The following is a 20,532-nucleotide window of genomic DNA, read 5'->3' as shown; positions in this document are numbered from 1 at the left end:
ATGCAAATTGTCCCCTCAACTGGGAGTTTGACCAGGGGTCAGGGCCAGCCCTCCAACTGCCCATGGCTCCTTCCCTCAGCCAGCCTGGCCTGATCAGCCGCACCCCACCCATGAATGAATTTGTGCACCAGGCCACTTGTTTAAGTATAAAAAAATAAATGTAAGATTAAAATGAACTATTCAGTGTAAAGTAAGGTAAGGAAAAAAGAACAAGCAAATCCATCTACATTCAAGAAAACTATTGGGAAAAGGGCCTTAAAATATGTAAATCACAGGTCACAATTCCATTGCTTACATCACAGGTGACTGGAGGCCAACTGCTTGTCATCCTCCGAGTTTATAACAGGGATTCAGATTCCATAGGGAGCTGAGGAAACCCATTGGCCCTCCTAACTCTGGCTGTGCAGTTTAATAGGCATAAAGGATGATGGAAGCTAATACTAAGAATTCATGTCTATTGTTACTAGTACATAAGCCTTTTCTTAATAGTGTAAATATTAACATTGCCAAAATAAAGGGTAAGCAATTTATTGTACAAAATTAATTTAATAAAATTAACCAAAAAAGTTTTAATATAAAATATTAGTTTTATATTTAATATTAAATATTAAATATTTAATATTAAAGTTTAATATTAAAGTTTTAATATAAAATATTATTTGATAGAATAAAAGAAAAAGCTGTTGACAAGTATTGGTAAGAGGGGTTAACCTTTGCCTCCTACCTAATCTTAGTGGGAAAGAATCAAGTTTCTTATCATTGAGTATGACATCACCTGTAGGTTTTTTAGTCTTCATCATTCAAAGAAAGTTTCCCTTGATTCCTACTTTATTGTGTTTTATTTTTGCTGTGAATGGGTTTTGAATTTATCAAATGCTTTTTCTACATTTACTGATATGATTGTGTGATTTTTCTATTATAACATGCTGCACTACCTTAATTCATTTTCAAATATTCAATATGCCTTGTATATCTTGAATGAATCACACTATTTCATCGTGTATCATTCTCTTTACTGTTGGATGGAATTTGCCAATATTTTGTTGAGGATTTCTGTAACTATGATCATGAGAGAAATTGTCTTGACGTTTTCTTTTCTTAAATACATTTTATGATTTTGGTATTTGAGTAATGCTGGCCTTATAGAACAAATAAGAAAGTATTATTTTTGTTTCTATCCTCTGAAAGAGATTTTATAAAATAACTGAATCATTTCTTCCTTAAATGCTTGAAACAATTCACTAGTTAACACATCTGAGCCTGGTGCTTTCTTTTTAGGGAAACTATTAATTGACATTTAAATTTATTTAATAGACATAGACCTATTCAAAATTTTCCATTTATTCTTCTGTGAGTTTTGGCAGTTTATATCTCCTCTGTTTTACCCAGGTTATTAAACTCTAGGCATAGAGTTGCTCAGAATATTCCTTTATTATCCTTGTTATGTATGTATGATATGATATCCCTTTTTCATTTTTAATATTATAAATTTGTGTCTTGTCTCTTTTATTCTTAATTAGTCCAGCTAAACACTTAACCTAATAGAACTTTTCAAGAAAATTGAATTTTATTGAATTTCTTACTGAGTTTTTGTTTTCTATGACAGTAATTACTGATCTAATTCTGGTTATTTATTTTTTATCTTGCTTACTTACTTTTGATTTAATTTTTTGCTTTTTTTCTAATTTCCTATGGTAAAACCTCAGATTATTGATCTATACATTTCTTCTTTTCTAATATATGCATTCAATTCAATAAATTGTCCTTTAGCAATTTCTTTTGGTGTGACACACAAAATTTAATAATAATCTTTTCATTTTTAATTAGTTCAAAAACTTCCATTTCTCTTGAGATTTATTCTTTGACACGTGTGTTATTTAAAAGTATGTTGTTTAATATGCATATGTTTTAGTAATGTTTAGTTATCTTCCTGTTATTAGTTTATATTTAATTCCATTCTGACTTAAAATGAGCTATTGTATGATTTCTATTTTTTTTTAATTTGTAAAGGTGTGCTTTATAGCCATTATGCAGTCTATCTTAGTGAATGTTTCATATGAGCTTAAGAAGAATGTATATTTTGTTCTTACTAGAGGAAGTCATCTGTATATATTCATTATGTCCAGTTGGTTGATGGGTTATTGAGTTTAAATATTTCTGTATTGATCTTGTGCCTTCTAAAATAAATGAAAAGAATTTCTGATAGGGATGTCCATCTATTTCTCCTTGAAGTTCTATCAGATTATTATTATTACTATTACTATTATTATTGATTTTTAGAGAGAGGGGAAAGGAGAGGAAGAGAGACAAAAACATCATTTTACTGCATTCTGCAGGCATTCTACTGGGGATTTAGCCCAAAATCCTTGACACGTGTCCTGATCAGGAATCAAATGGGCAACCTTTCGATGTATGGCAAAATGCCCAACCAACTGAACCACACCAGCCAGGGCAAGTTCTATCTTCTTTTCTTTTTCATTCCTCACCCATGCATTTGTTTTATTGATTTAAAAAAATTGTTTTTTTTTAGAGAGAGAGGAGGGTGAGTGAGAAACATCTATGTGAAAGAGCAACATGGATCAGTTGCCTCCGATATGCTCACTGACCTGAAATGAACTTGCAATCCAGGTATGTGCCTTGAGCAGGAATCAAACCCACCACCTTTTGGTGTAGGGGATGACTGTCCAACCAGCCAGGGCTTTATCAGATTTTGAATCACGTAACACTGCTATTAGGCACTTAAAAAATTGACCCATTTATCATTATGTAATGTCCTCCTTTATCCCTTATAATTTCTTCTGCTTCAAGGTCTACTCTGCTAGAAATTAATGTAGTTATTTTGGTTTTCTTTTGATTTTAACTTTTATCCCCAACTTTGTTTAAAGTCTTTTTGATTAAAGTAAATTTCTTATATATGTCATATGAGTGGATTTTTTTTTAACCACTCTGATAATTTCTGTCTTTTATTTGGTACATTTAGACCATTGATGTTCAAAGTAATTATTATATACTACAGGCCCAGAGCCCCAAATTGTGCACAGATAGGGTCCCTAGGTCTAGCCTGAGATCTGGCCTATCTTCCACCCACTCACCAGTCCCCGGCCCCACCCCGCCACTCCCCACAGCCACCTGGTTCCCTTCACCAGCCCCCCACCTCAAAATGACTGGACCAGGGGTTGCTCCAGTCATTACACTTACGGTTGCTGACCTTTTATTATATAGGATTTGGATCATATTATTATTTTCTATTTGTTGCTCTTGTTGTTTCTTCCTATTTTTGTTTTTCACTTCTCTCTGCCTCTTTAGGTTTTAATTAAGCATTTTATAGTATTTAATTTTCTTAACATATTATAGATTTTTTTCCTATAGTCTGCAATATTCATTTACAACTAATTCAATCTGACATTAAAATAACACTACCATTTAAAGGGTAGTGTCAGTACTTTATTATAACAAAATAATTTTAATTCTTCCCTTCTACCCTTTGTATTATTGCTTCATTCATTTCACTACAATATAAGCATATGTCAGCATATAATAGCAACAATGTATTCAATTATATATAGACTAGGGGCCTGATGCACAAAATCTGTGCAAGGGGTTGGCCCTTGCAGCCATAGCTTCATCCAGAAGGTCTTTTGGCTGTCCGGTCTAATTAGCATATTACACTTTTATTATTATAGTGTTGCTGTTGTTTTTTTTTCTGTGTGTGTATGTGTGTGTGTATGTTTATATACATTGTATAGAAGCCCATATTAAAAAATAAAGTGTTTTTTTTTTTGTTTTTTTTTTTTTTTTTTTAACCTTCTTCAGTGCTCTTCTTTATAGAGAACTAACTTTCTGGCTTATGTCATTTTCCTTCTCTCTACAGGACTTTTTAAAATATCTCTTACAAGGCATGTTTACTAGTAAAAAAAAAAATCCTCAATTTATGTTTTCTTGAAAAATGATTTCTACATTTTAAAGGATAATTTTATAGAGTACAGAATTCTAGGTTTATATTATTGGTTTGTTTTTCTGTCAACACTTTAAATATATATTCTATTTCCTTCTTGTTTCATGGTTTATGAGGGGAAGTCAGTTGTAATTCTTATATTTGTTTTTATTTAACTATAGTGTTTATTCCCTCTCTAATCTCTTTCAGAGTTTTTTTTTTTTCTTCTGACTTTAATTTTTCTTTGTTTAAAATTGATATGCCTATGTTTTGTTTTGAGGCATTTATCCTGCTTTTAATTCTCTGAGAAGGATCTGAAAATTGTTTATTATATTAATTTAGGAAAATTATCAGTTCTTATTTTTTAAAGTATTTCTTTTGTTTCTTGTATTATTCTTCTCTTTCTAATACCCCAATTTTACATATGCTACACCTCTACACCTCTAGTTGTCCTGCTGGGGGGTTTTTTTTGGTATCTTGTTCTGTTTTTATTGTTGTTTGTTTGTTTCCATTATTTATTCCATTTGCTCTTCAGTTTTGGAAATTTTGATTAAGATATCCTCAGGCTCAGATCTTTTCACAGTTGTATCCAGTCTAGTAATTAGTCCATCAAAGACATTTTCCATTTCTGTTACTAAGTATTTTATCTCTAGCATTTCTTTCTGGTTCTTTCTTAAAAATTGCATTCTCTGTTTACACTATCCATATATATATATATATATATATATATATATATATATATATATATATATATATATTTTATTCTCTCTACTTTTCTCTACTAGAGCCCTTAGCCTATTATATTAATCATAGATCTTTTAAGTTCCTAGTCTGATAAATCAAATATATCTGCCATTTGCTTGCTCTGTCTCCTAAAATTATTATTTTGGGGGGAAGTCTTATAATTTTTTTATTGTACATAGTATACTAGGTAAAAGGAACCATTGGGAATTATCCATTAAAAATATGGTGTGAAGTTGTGGAGAAAAGGGAAGTATTCTATACTCCTATTATTAGGTCTCAGTCTGTTAGAGACTTGCCTCAGAACTGTGAATTTCACAAACATTTTTCAGTTTTTATTTCAACCTTAGGAGGGATAGGAGGGCTAGATTGTGTTGGAGCTGGGTATTTCCCTTCCCCAACCTCCGTTATCAATCCTATAAAATAAAAGGCTAATATGCAAACTTACCAAACAGCAGAACGACCAGTCACTATGATGTATACTGACCACCAGATGGCAGGCACTCAGTGGTCACTGTGCTCCCACAGGGGTCGCACCACTCAGCCAGCAGCCCTGAGCCAGGCTCAAGCGGGCAAGCACAGCTGCATTGGCAGGAGCCTCTCCTGCCTCCATGGCAGCATGAGGTATGTCTGACTGACATCCCTCCAGGGAGCGGGCCTAAGTCATAGGTCAGACATCCCCAAGGGCTCCTGGACTGTGAGAGGGTTCAAGCCAAGCTGAGCGACCCCTCCGTGATTGCATGAATCTTGTGCACCAGGCTATATATACATACATATACATTTATATATATATGGTTAATATGCAAATTGTCCCCTAGGGAGACCCAGAGTTCAATCACTCGCTATGATGTGCACTGACCACCAGAGGGCAGTGCAAAATGAAGGCTTTGGCCAGCAGCCAGAATTCTCCAATTGGCCCTGATTGCTGGTCAGGTCTCTAGTTTTCTGATAATACCTAGCAGGTTAGCCTCCGGATAACTAGTTTCCCATGAGGACAAGCCTTGTTAATAAAAACAGAGTACTCTGATGTCTTTCAAAAGAGTCCCTTTCCCTTCCCCCTGCCAGAAGTTTGATGGGATTTTTCTTGTATATTTACTGTTGGAACCTAGTGGATCTCTCAGAGGCAAATCTCAAAACAGAACTCCCTCCCTTTTCCCCATGATGAGTCCCCCTCGGGGGTTTTAACTTTCAGAGTTATTCACATTGGGCTTCTGGGAATTTATCAATTATAGTTCATTTTCCTATTCCTCCAGCACCGGGTCCCAATGCTCTTTCTGCTAATGAATGTTTTCTCTGGTAAGTCAGGAATCACTGAATTTGTTTGACGTTCTCCCCAGTGTTGAGGGCCATGGTTTGTGTGTGTGTCCTCCTTTCGCTACATATCCCAGAAGTGTTGCTAATTTCTCAGTCTGTTCAGCTTTTTAATTCTGTTGGAATGGAGTGACAACTTCCAAGATCCTGAGACCTGGGACCGAATACAACAGGCATCCATATAGACATTTTTGAAATGAAATATTTAAATGTTTCATTATATAAAATCTAAAGTGTTTTTTTTTTAAATTAAGCAACAGAACAAAAAAAAAAACCAACAATTTTGAATCTTTCATCTCATGAAGAGTTAAGGAAGGTAGAATTATCAAAATCAAATTTTGAAAAGTAACAGAATGACAATTGCTTTATGAAGAAAGATATGTATATTGGTGCTTCCTATTTCCTAAATTTCTATGGAAATACCACTGACAGTACAGGTCTCCATCAACTGCATCAGGAAAGCTTTTCTGCAGTCACTCCTGCCAGATGAAGTAAGCTCTGAGCTCCTTCCATTTCGGGAGATAAAAAATCCCAGTGCAGAACATGAAATGCCTCAGCAGTACTAAACTGATTAACTTTTTTTCACTAGATTCACATCTGTCTTTAGCTAGGCATTTTGGTGAAATAAAAATTTAAAAAAAGACTTTTTGTAACTTATATTATATTAAAACATGTTTTTCAAATTTTCATGTCACAATCAAAATTGGCCTTTGTTGTATTGGTTATAAAAGTTCAAAAGTGTTTGCATAATGAATTTTTAGTAAAATAACTAATCACAATCCCCCACCAATGAAATATAATTTCATTACTTAAAATATTCAAAATACCATATATTAAAGAATCATCATACTGTTAGAAAGGCTAGACTAAATTAAGATATTTTGCATTCCATTCCTGTTCTCAGTAAACTAATAAAAGTTTGGTTAAAGATGATGTAATATTCACATCTTCTGATTGAATTACATATTTCTGGTTGACTCAAAACAAATGGAAAAGTAAGGAGGAATCTTAATTCTCTTAACAATGAAGCATGCTCAAGTCCATGAATTAAAAATATGTCTACCCTTCTTTTTATATTAGCAAGTAAAATGTCTCTTAAAAACCAGTTGTAGGATCTAATGCTTTGTGAAAAAAATATGTACTTAAAGAATTTAGTGACACTCAACTTAATGAAAAATATACAATTTCCCCCTTAATTTGGCTATTAAGATTAACTACTTTGATAATTCATATTTCAAAGCAGCAATATTCTAAAAGGAAGATTGAATTACATGAGGATTTAATTTGAATGCAACATTAATCTGAGTCAAATTTTTTAAACAATTAGGGCCTTGTGGTTTTATTTTTCTTCCTTTCTGTTCTGGTTATCTTTAGTTGATGCAACTTTCCATTTTCTGTATTCCCAAGGTTTGGGATACACGCAGGGTAAGTGTAATACAGCTCTTAAAACAGGAATGCCTTTTTCATCCAGTATTTGATATTCAAGCCCTAATGATCCCATTCTCCACTTGTTTAAATGTTGTAATCTGGTGTGGAAAAGGACATTTGGGCCGAAACCGGTTTGGCTCAGTGGATAGAGCGTCGGCCTGCGGACTGAAGGGTCCCAGGTTCGAATCCGGTCAAGGGCATGTACATTGGTTGTGAGCACATCCCCAGTGGGGAGTGTGCAGGAGGCAGCTGGTCGATGATTCTCTCTCATCGACGTTTCTAACTCTCTATCCTTCCCCCTTCCTCTCTGTGGAAAATCAATAAAATATATTTAAAAAAAAAAAAAGAAAAAAAGAAAGGAAAAGGACATTTGGTCTGGATTTGAAGGAATTCTGGGACAATTATATTAGGTGGAGAAATACTATATTTTTATTACCCTTTACTATTCCCTCAAGGTTTATTTGTTTTAAAAAATTAATCTCTGTGATGCCCTAGCCAATTTGGCTCAGTGGATAGAGCGTCGGCCTGTGGATGGAAAGGTCCCAGGTTCAATTCCAGTCAAGGGCACATACCTGGGTTGCAAGGTTGATCCCCAGTAGGGGATCGTGCAGGAGCGGGGTGTGCAGGAGGCAGCAGATCAATAATTTTCTTTCATCATTTATATTTCTATCTCTTTCTCTCTCTCCCTTGCTTTCTGAAATAAGTAAAAATATATTGAAAAAATAAAATAAAAATTAATCTTTGTAATATTTCCAACTAGTGATCTGCAGTTTCTGATATGCAGCACTAGATTTTATTGCTTGACTGACCTAACACCTAAATTATAATTATCATCCAAATAGAATACTACCAAGTATTTTGTTTGTGCTAATTGCAATGAAAATATTTAGATTAAGAAAATAAAATTAATTGTATTGCCCCACATTCTTTTAATGTATTTGGTTGTAAAATATACTATACTTGCACTGATAACCTGAGAGCTGACAGTATGAAGTCTTAGAGGCAAAGTCATGAAGACAGAGAAAAACACAGAGATCTTATTTCTAAATTATTTTCAATCTTGAGTTGCAGCCAAGGATTTTGATTTTGTAAGCAATCACCTTACCAGATGTCTTGATATACCCCTGCCATGCCCTTGCTATTTCTTTTCTCAGTGGTGCATGTGCTCACATGTAAGTAATGGATAGGGTACATAAGACATGGGGTAAATTGAACAGGTTTATTTGGCACTGAGCAAACATCTGCTGTATAAATTCAAAAGTAATCACCATTATGAGCTTCCTGCACTAACTTATCGCAATCCATTTAGAAAATATCTACTGTCCTAAAAGATGCTAATAGCACACAGGGAGACATACACATTCATTAGAACCCAAGCCCTTAGCTTAAGGGGTCAGAATTCTGTGACACTGAGCTCCAAAGCAATTGCATTTCTCATCATTTCTGATCTCTGGGAGTAAGGTAGGGCGAAATAAAAATAACCTCAGAATGAGCTCAGGAGTGTCCCTTGAAGTATTTGCAAAGCCCTCGGTGATTCTCCAGGAACCATTGATGTGAGTTTTGAGTTACAGTGGATCCCCCTTTTCAATGTCGAACTACTCTCTATCACACTGTAAATAGCCCTAATGACAGAGCATTTCAGGCCAGCAATATGAAAAACAACAACAAGCATCCCAGCTTCATTTAAAAGGAAACATGAAGACATACTCTGGGTTTTTCAAATATAATAAAAATAGTCAGAATATTAAGATGCTGTACATTTCTACAAGTAGGCACATTTTTTTAAAAGATGCAATAATATTTCATTGTATATAATCTCATTGGCATAATAATTCTCTATACCTATCTGGACATTAACATTAAACTTCTGGCCTATTAAAATACTAAAAATAATGATTCAAACCACTAGGGCTTATCAACTGCATTTCCAAACATGGTCCCCGTTACCTATAACCAGGACTGGGGCTACATTCTTCAAAAGATGACATCCCACCCTAGCCGTTTCCCTCAGTGGATAGAGCTTTGGCTTGTGGACCAAAGGATCCAGGTTTGATTCTGGTCAAAGGCACATAACTCAGTTGTAGGCTCCTCCCCGGGAAAGAACCTGGTCAGGGTTCATGCAAGAGGCAAGCAATTGATGTGCTTCTCTCACATCGATAATTCTCTCTGTCTTTCCCTCTCTGTTTCACTCTCTAAAAAATCAATGGGCAAATATCCTCAGATGAGGATTAAAAAAAAAATGATATCCCTATAATTTACTCTAGATCCCACAAAATGTATTGTAAAAATCTTCATATAAGGATATTCCATCTCTCTGTAAACACTGGCCTATCAAATCCTAATAGTCTGATGATGGAAAAAAAATTCAGTTTCTCCTCTTAAAAAATGAGTATAGAAACAAGAAAAACAATTTTGTTAAAAGGGAAAAATGGATTATAAAAACAAAGAAATATTTTCAGTAAATCTGCACACAGTGTAGGTTTCTTAAACTCAGAAATTGTGTCACAGAAATATTTATGTCTTGTGTGAATCCAATGTGTTCCCTACAAAATTACTTCTGTTACATTTCTGCTTAACTGCTTATCAGCTAATTACATAATTTGCTTCCCTGCTTAGTAAATTAAGATCCCAGTTCTCCTTCTCATAGCGCATTCACTCCAGATGAGTCAACATCTGTACATAAAGAATAGTGACCATTCAGCAAGGATGCTGCTGTTTCCTACGGGCAAATACTGAAAATGTCAGCAGGACTTAACAGAGAGGTGAGCTCTATACTGTGAAGGTGAAAATAAGCCAAAAATGTTTAACTACGTCTGTTGTACATAAAACACATTCCGTGTGAACTCAATATCTGTATGTTTTATATACTTTGTTAAAGGTTTGTCTTAGTAGCAGATAGAATTTTACTCTTTCTCAACAGGATAGTACCTCACCTCTACATACTAATTTTGAACTGTAAAAGGTTTTTACCTTGATCTTTTGAATCCTGTAGCATTTCTATGAAGCAGAAAGGGCCAGTATTAAATATCTTTAATTTATGCATTTAAAAATTGAAACTCAGAGTAGCTATTAGTTGGTGATACTGGATTTCAAGATACCTTCTCATTCCCATACAATCTTATTTCCACAATATTATGACACCTTTAATACCACATACTACATTTATATTTATCAAGGCCTAAGCCCCTTACTTTAGTCACTCTGACAACTGCATTCTGATGTTGGTGCTTTAAATAGGGGTGATTATTTATTTATTTTATAAATATATATATATTTTAATTGAATTCAGAGAGGAAGGGAGAGGGAGAGAGAGATAGAAACATCAATGATAAGAAAGAATCATTGATCAGCTGGCTCCTGCATGCCCCCTACTCGGAATCCAGCCTGCAGCCCTGGCATGTGCCCTGACTGGGAGTCAAACCATGACCTCCTGGTTCATAGGTCAACGCTCAACCATTGAGCCATGCCAGCTGGACTAGTGGAGTTTGTCTTAAGACTGGAGGCCCAGTGCACAAAATTCTTGCACATATAGGGTCCCTAGGCCTGGCCCATTTTCAGGGCTAATAAGGTCCCCTGCCTCCTGGCCTCCCCACCTCCTCCTTCCCTCATCCCTCAGCATCTCACTGCCACCACCGGTTGCCCACCATGTTCTGTGCCACCACTGGTGATCAGCACATGTCATAGCAATCAATCGAACTCCTGGTCCCCTGATAAACTCCTGAGAGGACAATTTGCATATTAGCCTTTTATTATGTAGGATAGGAGTTTGATGATGAAAATGGAATATGTCAGATTACAAAATGAAATGAGGGAACACTCCAATCATGTGAATATGTAGCAAATGAGGGAGGTTCTGCAAAATTAACCCCAGGTCATGCGGTGCTATCCTTTACTTTCCTCTCTGTTGTGACCAAGTCCTGCCCTAATAGCTAATTCTTCCTCATTTATTTTAGGTGTTCAGTTGTCAGGTGCTGAACCTTTCCCACTCTAAAACACTCAAACCCTCGAATCTTACACTTTCTCCCAACAATTGCTTAAAATCAACCTCTCCTTCTCCTTTTTCTCCTCACAAATGCCCTCCAATTTGAGTAAAAGAAATTGCTCCAAGCTGCTTCAAGTTCCTTTGACAGTGTTTTCTGTTTTGTTTTGTTTAATTTTTCTTTCCTGATCTGGAAGGATGCATCCCTACATTCAAGTGTCCAATTTTCCCTCTCTCAGAGAGCACTTTTCGTATTGTTTTCCTGTAGGAGGATGAGCAGTGCTGACTTGCAGGGGACTATGGTGGCTCTCCACCAGGAGTAGGAGATGGAATTTCCCTACAGGTATTGGATAGGGCACTAGACAGCAGTCTAATGCGGTAATGATTTGGGGATAGCTCTAATTATAGCACCGCTCACCCCAGCAAACGCGTATTGAACACAAAGCCATTTAGCAGGGAGGCGCAGGCTTCTCCGATGGCAGGAATGAAAAGCTGCACATCCCGGTGTTTGTTAGTAATAGGCTGTCATTCTCCTGACTCCAGAGTCTTTTTCTTTTCTCTGAATATGAGTGAATGAATTACACTAACTCAATTTGGCTATTATTATAGCAAATTTCCAAAAGTGAAAAGTGACCTGCTTTAAGGATTTCATACATCAGTGAGCACAGTGCCTGAACTGCCCATTAAACTTTAGGTAGAAAGAAAATGTAAACAGGAACTTTGAACAAAATAGATGCAATACTATTGTCATTGTTGCTACTTTTATTTTAAAATCATAGTGGTCTTAGAGCTAGTTATATGCAAAAGCTAAGTTACTTAATTCTTGATTCTATATAGTTTTAATTTTAGTATACATTTCTGTAAGGTAGCTATAGTGTCATTCTTTTAAGAATGTTATGAGGCATCCTCAACAATTGAGAAATTAGGAGAATTTTGTTTTTCCATTATACTAAATGGTAGCACCAGCATAATGGATCAGCATGAAGATCTACAAGGTAACTTAAAATATTTCTAAGCCTCTAAGAATGAAATTGTACTTTCTAAATGTATTAACTTCAAAAAAAAAAAAAGAATGTATTAGTTAGAATGTAGGTTTGGTAGGATATACAAGCACAGAACAAAAAATCACTGAGACAAAAGTTCCAAAGTTGATATCACCTGTTCTACTTCATTGTACATTAAAAGGGAACTTCCGTAGACTTACAATGTTCTTTTAATAATCTCAAAACTCTTTCTTTTGTGGCATGGATGTGGCTGCCCACCATAGCTTCATTCAATCAAATATGTGATTAATCTCTATAGCACCTATGCTCTCAGCTCCTATTCATTAATCACCTTCTGCTTATAATTTCCCTTCCATATTAGATCACTCTATTAGTAGCATGTGAAAAGAAAAGTCTTAAGATATTTACATTTCTACTCTTTTTAAGTCATTAGATTCAGGATCCACTCTAAACTAGTATTTCCTCATATTGATTTAAGCACATCTGCAAATATTCTTTTTCCAAATCAGGTTGCATTTTGAGATCCCAGGTGGAAATGATTGGGAGGGGATATAAGTCAACCCATTACCTCCTAATTCAGAAGAGTAGTTATTCAGAGGTGGACATAAGAGCATATCAGGGATTTTGAAGTATTTGCTATAATTTATTTTAACAGTAGAGAGTGTGACATAGGATGAGAAAGACATGAGAAGGGCTTGTAGCATGTCTGGTGTCATAAGTATCCCTCCATCGGAGCTCCCGGACTGTGAGAGGGCATGGGCCGGGCTAAAGGACACCCTCCTCCACCCTCCCCACCCTCCCCCCAAATGCATGCATTTTGTGCATGGGGCCTCTAGTTTTCTAATAATAACTTGGTCTAATAAAGACCAAATATCCTCTGTCTTTCAGGCATTAATAGTTGCATGTCTATAAACATCTTTAAACCCTTTTGTGGCTAATATTTCACTTCAATAATTAGGCCTCATAGATTTGTTTTGATGATCTAATAAGATGATGTTTAAGCATAGTATACATTTGGCCCATGGTTAACTATCATTAAAAGATAGTTATTCATTTCATTAAAACAAAATGCATATTTTAGCTTATAATAAAATGTGTACCTTCCCGGTGTCCAAAATTATTATTATCTGTCTGTGGGAGTGTTTTTATGGACTTAGTCACCTAGGACCTAATTAACAAACATAAGATTTCAAGGTACATTTAGGAAGAAGGATAATTGAAAAGTATTTCAAACAAGCCCTTAAAAAAAATCTAGTGAATCATTTGACAACACAACTGAGTAAACTTTTGCAGTAATACAAAGTTGAGCTTATGAGATGATTCCTTTACCAAGCTAGATGAATACAAGAAAACACAGTTCTTTGTATTACTGTTATTGAATTTAATGAAAACCAGTAATCCCTTAATGTGTTGTCTACAAATAATTGTTCAGATTATGCTTTTCTTTTACAGTTAGCCTTAACTTGGTTTTTACAAAGACAACTTTACCATATAATATGTGGCTATTCCAAAATGCTCTCTGATTCTCATTTAAAAACAACTTATTGTTACTTTTAGAATATTGACATTTTGGTGTTGCTTTTAACTGGTTTCTTTGTAAGCTTTTGAACGTTTTACTATCCTGTCTTAATTCCAGTTAATCAGGAATAAAATAGTTATCTATATATGTTTGGGCTAGCTTATAAGCTGATCTGTCAATTATTTTCTTTTGTTTTTAATCTTATGTGGCAGATTTTATTATAAAATCAGGTCACTTGGGACCCACTCATTGAACTGCTCTGCTGTGAGGCAGCCAAGTTCAAGGCAGTGGCCTTCAAGGAGGACCCGATTTGTGTGCGGTCTTAGCAACTTTTGCTGCCTTGCCCTACTCTGTGTGAGGGTCAGAGCCATCACCGGCATCAGGGACTCGTTCAGCAGCTTGGCCATCCTGTCCCGTTGGCCTGGGTCCCACCACGCAGTTCTCTGTGAAAGACACGGCCCCGCCCGTCCCCCGCAGCCTGGCGGAGCGCGGCGCGTTCTTCATCACCGCGGGCGTGAAAAGGTTCAAGTGCCAGTGTCCGCTGCTTCCCTCGAGGCCACAGCGACGTGATTGCCCGTGACCTGGGCGGCCACCAGGGTCATCGCTCCGCACTGCGTCGAGTTCCCCTTGCCGGGCATGATCCCTTCCATTTAATTTTAATTTTAATACGCATTTAAAATTGGATAGGGCACCAGAAAGCAGTCTAATGCGGTAATGATGTAATGATAGCAGCTCTAATTATGGCACAGCTCACCCCAGCAAAAGTGCTTTGAACACAAAGCCACTTAGCAGGAAGGGGCAGCCTTCTCTGATGGCAGGAATGAAATAGTCATTATGTTACTAACTCGTTCTCAGGCCGAATCAGCTCCCTAGGCCTGAGCGAGGCCGCAGCCCAGGAAGGGGGTGTCGCTGGCCATCCTCATCAGGCTGCAGGCAGAAGTGTTCATGGTGCCCCTGAGCCCCACCGGAGCGTTCCGAGCTGCCAGAGCCTGGGACTGGTGTGGAGCTGGGACAGAGGGAGCCGGCCACCTGCGCAGGCACCTCCGCAGCCACCTTCTCCGCAAAGCTGATTCTAGCGTTCAGACCAGTTCCCAGGGCTGGGCCCCAGGCAGCGAGTCCTAGATTCTTGGCACAGCAGCCTTTCTCCTGGATATGGCACATCTCAGCTGCTGGCATCACCCCTGAACTCCTGCCCACAAGTTAAGCGGGATTCTGTTCCTGGCGCTGTGCAAGGTGGGGATTTTTTTGTGAGATGGTGTTTCACACTTTCTACCAGTTTTGTTTCAGGTTTTACAGTCACTAAGGATATAGGAAACTCTTAGGGAGTTTCTGGATTTCTCACAAAGAAAAGTGAACAGTATAATGAATGTGTGTCCACCATCTTAGTGATGTCTACATCACTAAGCTACATAATTAAGATATAAACTCGTGGACTTTTTCTGCATGATTTTTTTGGTATCAATAATTAACTACATTAAACCACAAAAGAATAATTGAAAACATTGGTTTCTCGCTTTTTATGAACTATATTGGAGTTCAAAAGATAGTAGTAATTTTTTTCTATTGGATATTCATACAAATTCATATACATTTTTGAGGAGATGCTAAACTAAGATAAATATTCTTGGAGAAAGATTTATGTTAGCATTAATCTACTCCTTGAATGTCATTCTCTAAATTCTTGAGGTGCCACAGAGCATTTCAAAATCAGACTTTTCCCCCCAAAAATGTGCATATATATTGGTGAAAGAATTTTCAATGCATCTCAGGGAACACCATTATTATTAACACACACTTGTTCAGTGCATTTTTTTATGCATGCAAATAAGATTACTCCCAAGGGCCACATCTTCTCCCATTGAATACTGAAATGGTTTCAGTGTTCCTAGAACACATTCAAATCATATTAAATTACAGAGAACATGAAACCCACTGTCAAATACCAGAGACTAATAATAACGACTATTGAAGTGAACTTACAAAAAATAAGTAAAATGTAGAAGAAAATTTGAATTAAACTTCAGATTCCATAAGCTTACATTGGTTAAGATAAAATAATACATTGGTAGTCTATAGGAATAAGAAAGGGACTGAAACATATATATAATTTAAACAATAAATGCTACTTATCTTTATCTTTTACTAGCGGCCTGGTGCACAAAATTTGTCCCTGAGTCCAGGAGCCCTCTGGGGATGTCCAGCTGAAAGCATAGGCCTGGCTGAAGCCATCAGTAGGACATCCTTAGCTCCTGCCACTGCCATTGCACTTGCTAGCCGTGAGCCTGGCTCAGAGCTTCAGGCCGAGCGGCACTCCCTGTATGGGAGAATACTGACCACCAAGGGGCAGCTCCTGTGTTGAGCATCTGCACCCTGATGGTCAGTGTGCATCATAGCAACCAGTCATTCCTCAATTTGGTCAATTTGCATTTTACCCTTTTATTATATAGGATTGTCTCTTAAAACCTGCAGGTGAAGATGGGCAATAGAAAACAGGACCTCACTGATTATACCCAGATTAAAATATGACAAACAGAATACATAGCCAATGCAATAAATAAATTAAGACAGGGTATATAGTTTATTACATTTAAGTTTTCCCCCCTATTTCAAACCTTACTCTATAGTAGTATTTTTATAACATTAGCTTTTACCTATATTAAGTGGAAATTGTGGAAGCATGGCTCTATTATAACAGTTGCCATTATCTTTATATTTTTAACCCCTTATTTTTAAAAATTATTTACTTCATGAAATAAATTTTCTGTGATGAATACATTATGCATTTTGTAATGATTTGATATTACTTTCTATATTGTATCACTATAAAATATAAGAAAATATTTATATGTAATATATATTATCTAATACATGTGTATTTGGATAATATATGTATACGGTATGTATGTGTGTGTGTGTGTGTGTGTGTATATATATATATATATATATATATATATATATAGTATATATATATGTGTGTGTGTGTGTGTGTGTGTGTGTGTGTAATTTTTATATAGTTGACTCTTGAACATAGGAGTTTGGACTGCATGGGTCCATTTATACATGAATTTTGTTCAATAGATACCAGTACTGTTTTTAATCTGCAGTTTGGAATGCCTGAGTAAGGAAGGCATACGCTATGCACTGTTGAATGCCATGTTATATAAGGGACTTAAGCAGCCATGAATTTGGGAATTCAGGGGGAAGCAAAAGGGGATTTTCACCTGTGCAGAGGGTTAGTGACCCTAACCCATGTGTTGTATAAGGATCAATTATATATATCCATCTTTGAGGTGAATTGCTGCCCAGGCTAAGGTGTCCAAGACATGGTAAGGCAGCAGTAGCTGGAGAGCAAGGAGTTGGAGGAAGACAGTTAAGGATGGACAATGACAAGAAAGAGGAGATGAAAAAGAATGACGATATATCCAGGAGCTCTGGACGATGATAGTGACACCATTTATGCCATGGAAAGCAGCTTCAGGAGCCATAGCTCCTATAGCACTACTCCAAATCACTTTCCTTGTAAGCTGTAGGGCCGAGGGGAGGAACACTATCTCTCATATTTCAGCTTTGAGGAGGAGTCCAGATTGCCAGAACTAGACTAGCACTTCTGAATTTCCTGGGATGCAAGGCACTGTGTCATCCTTGGGAAGCTCTGCAGCTCCCACAGTGCTCATATCCTTTAACACCCCATCCCACCATTGCTGCGCTGCTGGAGTCCAGGCCCAAATCCTGCCTCTCTGTAAGAGGGGAGGAGAGCCCCAGTGGGGGTTAGTGGTCCGCTGTGCAGGGGAAAAGGACCACTTTGTCCCTTGTGATCCGGGAAGAAGGCTTACTCTTCTTCAGTCATCGTCAGCCCATGACTTATAAAAGTTGCATAAGTGAAGGTTGGAACTTGAGATGGGGACCTATACCTGTTTGCTAAGGGGCCTGAGAATAATATTGCTGCTGATAGTGATACTGCTGCCAATTTTGTTGCTCCCACTCACCTGGTAATGCATGTACCCCCCCCTTGCCTAGGCCACTAGCTTACCCCAATTGCTCACTGTGACTCAAACCTCTCTGAGCCTGTCATGTCCAGGTTGCATGTCCAGGCCCAATGTCTTCTGCTCATACGGTGGCTGTTGTGACAGCTGATTCAGGAAGCACAGCCTCCTGAGTTGGCCCTGGACCCTGTCCTGTTGAAATCCAACCCTGGGCTCAATGATTCCTACCCTTGGTATCAGCAAAACCCTTCATCTATCTCTGAAGAGGTGGAACTTCCATCATTCCAACAGGAAGCCTCCGCTCTGCCTACTGAGGCCCCTTCTAAAATGGAACCTTCTCTACACACTCAGGGGGCTTTAGCTCATCTTCTGCCCCAACAAGAGGCCTAAGCTCAGTCTACAGTGTCCGTTTAGGCATTGACATTTTTGTTAGTCCATCAAGGAGCTTCAGATCAGTATCCACCCTACCCTGAATATATTTAATCTGTAATGCATCAGAAGAGCTCAGTTCTGCTTCATGTGCCTCTTGTCAGTGTACCATATTCTCCATTCTAAAAGAGGGGTCCAGCTCAGCCTCCAAACTCCTCTTAGCTCACCCTGTGAAACATCATTAGGTGACAGTCTAACCTCCAGCTTCTGGTGAACCTCAGCATCGAGAGTTGCCTAATAATAATGTTAAAGTTGTGGATCTTGGGGTTTTGGTAACTTCAGAGACCCCTAAGAAGATTGAGGAAGATGTCTTGGCTCATGCACCAAAGTCCATTGAAGAAGTGAAACCTTCATTCCAGCTCATCCTACTTCAGAGGCTAATGCCACAGCCCAGCAGCAGACTACAGCTCCTGCAAAGCACCCGGAGTGACACTTCACTTCCAGAGCCTATTCAGGCCCAGTAGCCAACATTGTCTGAAATTGCATTTCATTCTTTAGACTTGGAAGTTAACGAGACCCAGCAATCAGAGTCATTTGAGGCACTTCTTCCAATGAGTGAACGTACTAGTATATGAGCTCTGTACCCACAGTAATTGGATGCTGCTGTCTATTGGTCTGAGCCCAAAGCAGAGACTCCACAGAGTTCCCGTGCCAAAGTCCAACACGTACAGAGGCATCTTCACTATCTTACACTTGAAAGGAAGCTCTGTTTCTTACATCGGTAAAGATACATGGAGGTAATGCCATTGGGGTTAGAAATTAATTCTAAGTGGAAATTATTTAAGAGAATTATGTAAGGATTCATTTGGAGGCCTGTTGTCCCTCCAGTATTTAAATCTTGGTTTCAATTCAATCACAAAACTGAGTTTGGAACACTTCAGGCCTGGCATAGAATGCAGTTTTTATACAAGCTAATTATCAATTGTAATCTTCTGTCAACTGTTAAAGATTCATGTCTTTTTAAATCTCTAGCATTAAAATATTTATACAGGGAACAACACAAGTGTCACTTACAACAGCTGAGAGCATCCTCACAATGATTCTTGAATTGAAAAAAAAGACTGATCTTACTTAGTCATTTGTCCTGCTGCCTCTGCCAATTTAACATTAACATTGAGAATGTTGGCAAGACCGTCACACGCTATTGTGACACTGAATGTATGACAAACTCACGTAGCCTCCTGGTGTGGCTTCTCATGCACAGCAAGAAGTAAAGATTGCCAAGGCAGAGTGGGATAGGGATCAATGGGAAAATGAGAGGACAGAAGCCCAGGGTGAACACAAAGAGGAGTCAAATGAGCTCACAAAAAACATGCCAAGATATAACAAACTCCTCATAGCAATACCTGTGATTGTAGTAGTAATGGTTTTCATTATAATTATCTGTATCTTTGTGGTTTATCAAAGAATACCATCAAAGGGAGGTAAAGAAAGAATATCAATGGGCTTTTCCCCCCAGTTCTCTGGCATTGTAGATGCTCACCAGGATATGAGCTGGAGGAGGGAAGTTTCCAGAGAAGGTGACCACTTTGGCGAAGGGATACATATGGACCTCTCAGTGCCATCGTATGCACAGAAACATGGAGTAAAAGCCAAGTAAAATCAGTCTTCTGATGAGGATGAGCTTTTTGACAAAATGGAGCAGGTTGAAACCTTATGCTCAGTAGTCAGGAATGATGTATCAGACTCCACTGCTGAAGAGACAGGGAAGAAAGTGAAACAGGACACTGCTTCCAAGTGAACCCTATTCTCAGCCTATCTACAAATTATATTTGGAAATGTTGGCCCAGCCTTGTTAATATAAAATACAAGTTTTCCTCCTATTGAAATGTATAAATTCATAACCATGCCTAATCATGAGGAAAGGAATCTTATATAATAAAAGCCTAACATGCAAATTGACTGGACGGCAGAACAACCGATGGATGACCGGCTGCTATGACACACACCGACTACCAGGGGGCAGATGCTTAAATCAGGAGCTGCCCCCAGCCCGTAGGCACCAGGCAAGCCAAGGCAGGTGCCAGTAAGAGGGCCCTCAATCGCCCAACAGATCAGCCCTGATCACCGGCCAGGCTTAGGGATCATACCTATGCATAAATCTCATGCTTAAGGCTCTAGTTAAAGTATAAACTGTTAAGTATTTATATGCAAATAACATGAGCCATAGGCAAGAATAGCAGGGCTGAAGCTGGAATCCCTGG

At 37.7% G+C, this 20,532-nt stretch overlaps 1 pseudogene across 1 annotated transcript in view; it reads right to left on the bottom strand.

The window, feature by feature from the left end:
- The window catches only part of LOC311617398 (NAD kinase-like), a 148,718-nt pseudogene extending 134,298 nt beyond the window's left edge, over positions 1-14,420 (bottom strand). Inside the window, exon 1 of the transcript in view lies at positions 14,291-14,420. The product of the transcript in view is annotated as an NAD kinase-like (transcript). The remainder of the gene's footprint in view (positions 1-14,290) is intronic.
- Between the last annotated feature and the right edge of the window lie 6,112 nt (positions 14,421-20,532).

Source organism: Pipistrellus hanaki (genome assembly GCF_964339955.1).
Source record: "Pipistrellus hanaki genome assembly, chromosome: 2".
Classification (NCBI taxonomy): domain Eukaryota; kingdom Metazoa; phylum Chordata; class Mammalia; order Chiroptera; family Vespertilionidae; genus Pipistrellus; species Pipistrellus hanaki.
Note: the sequence above shows the minus strand (reverse complement) of the source record. Positions and strands in the feature narration are given on the sequence as shown.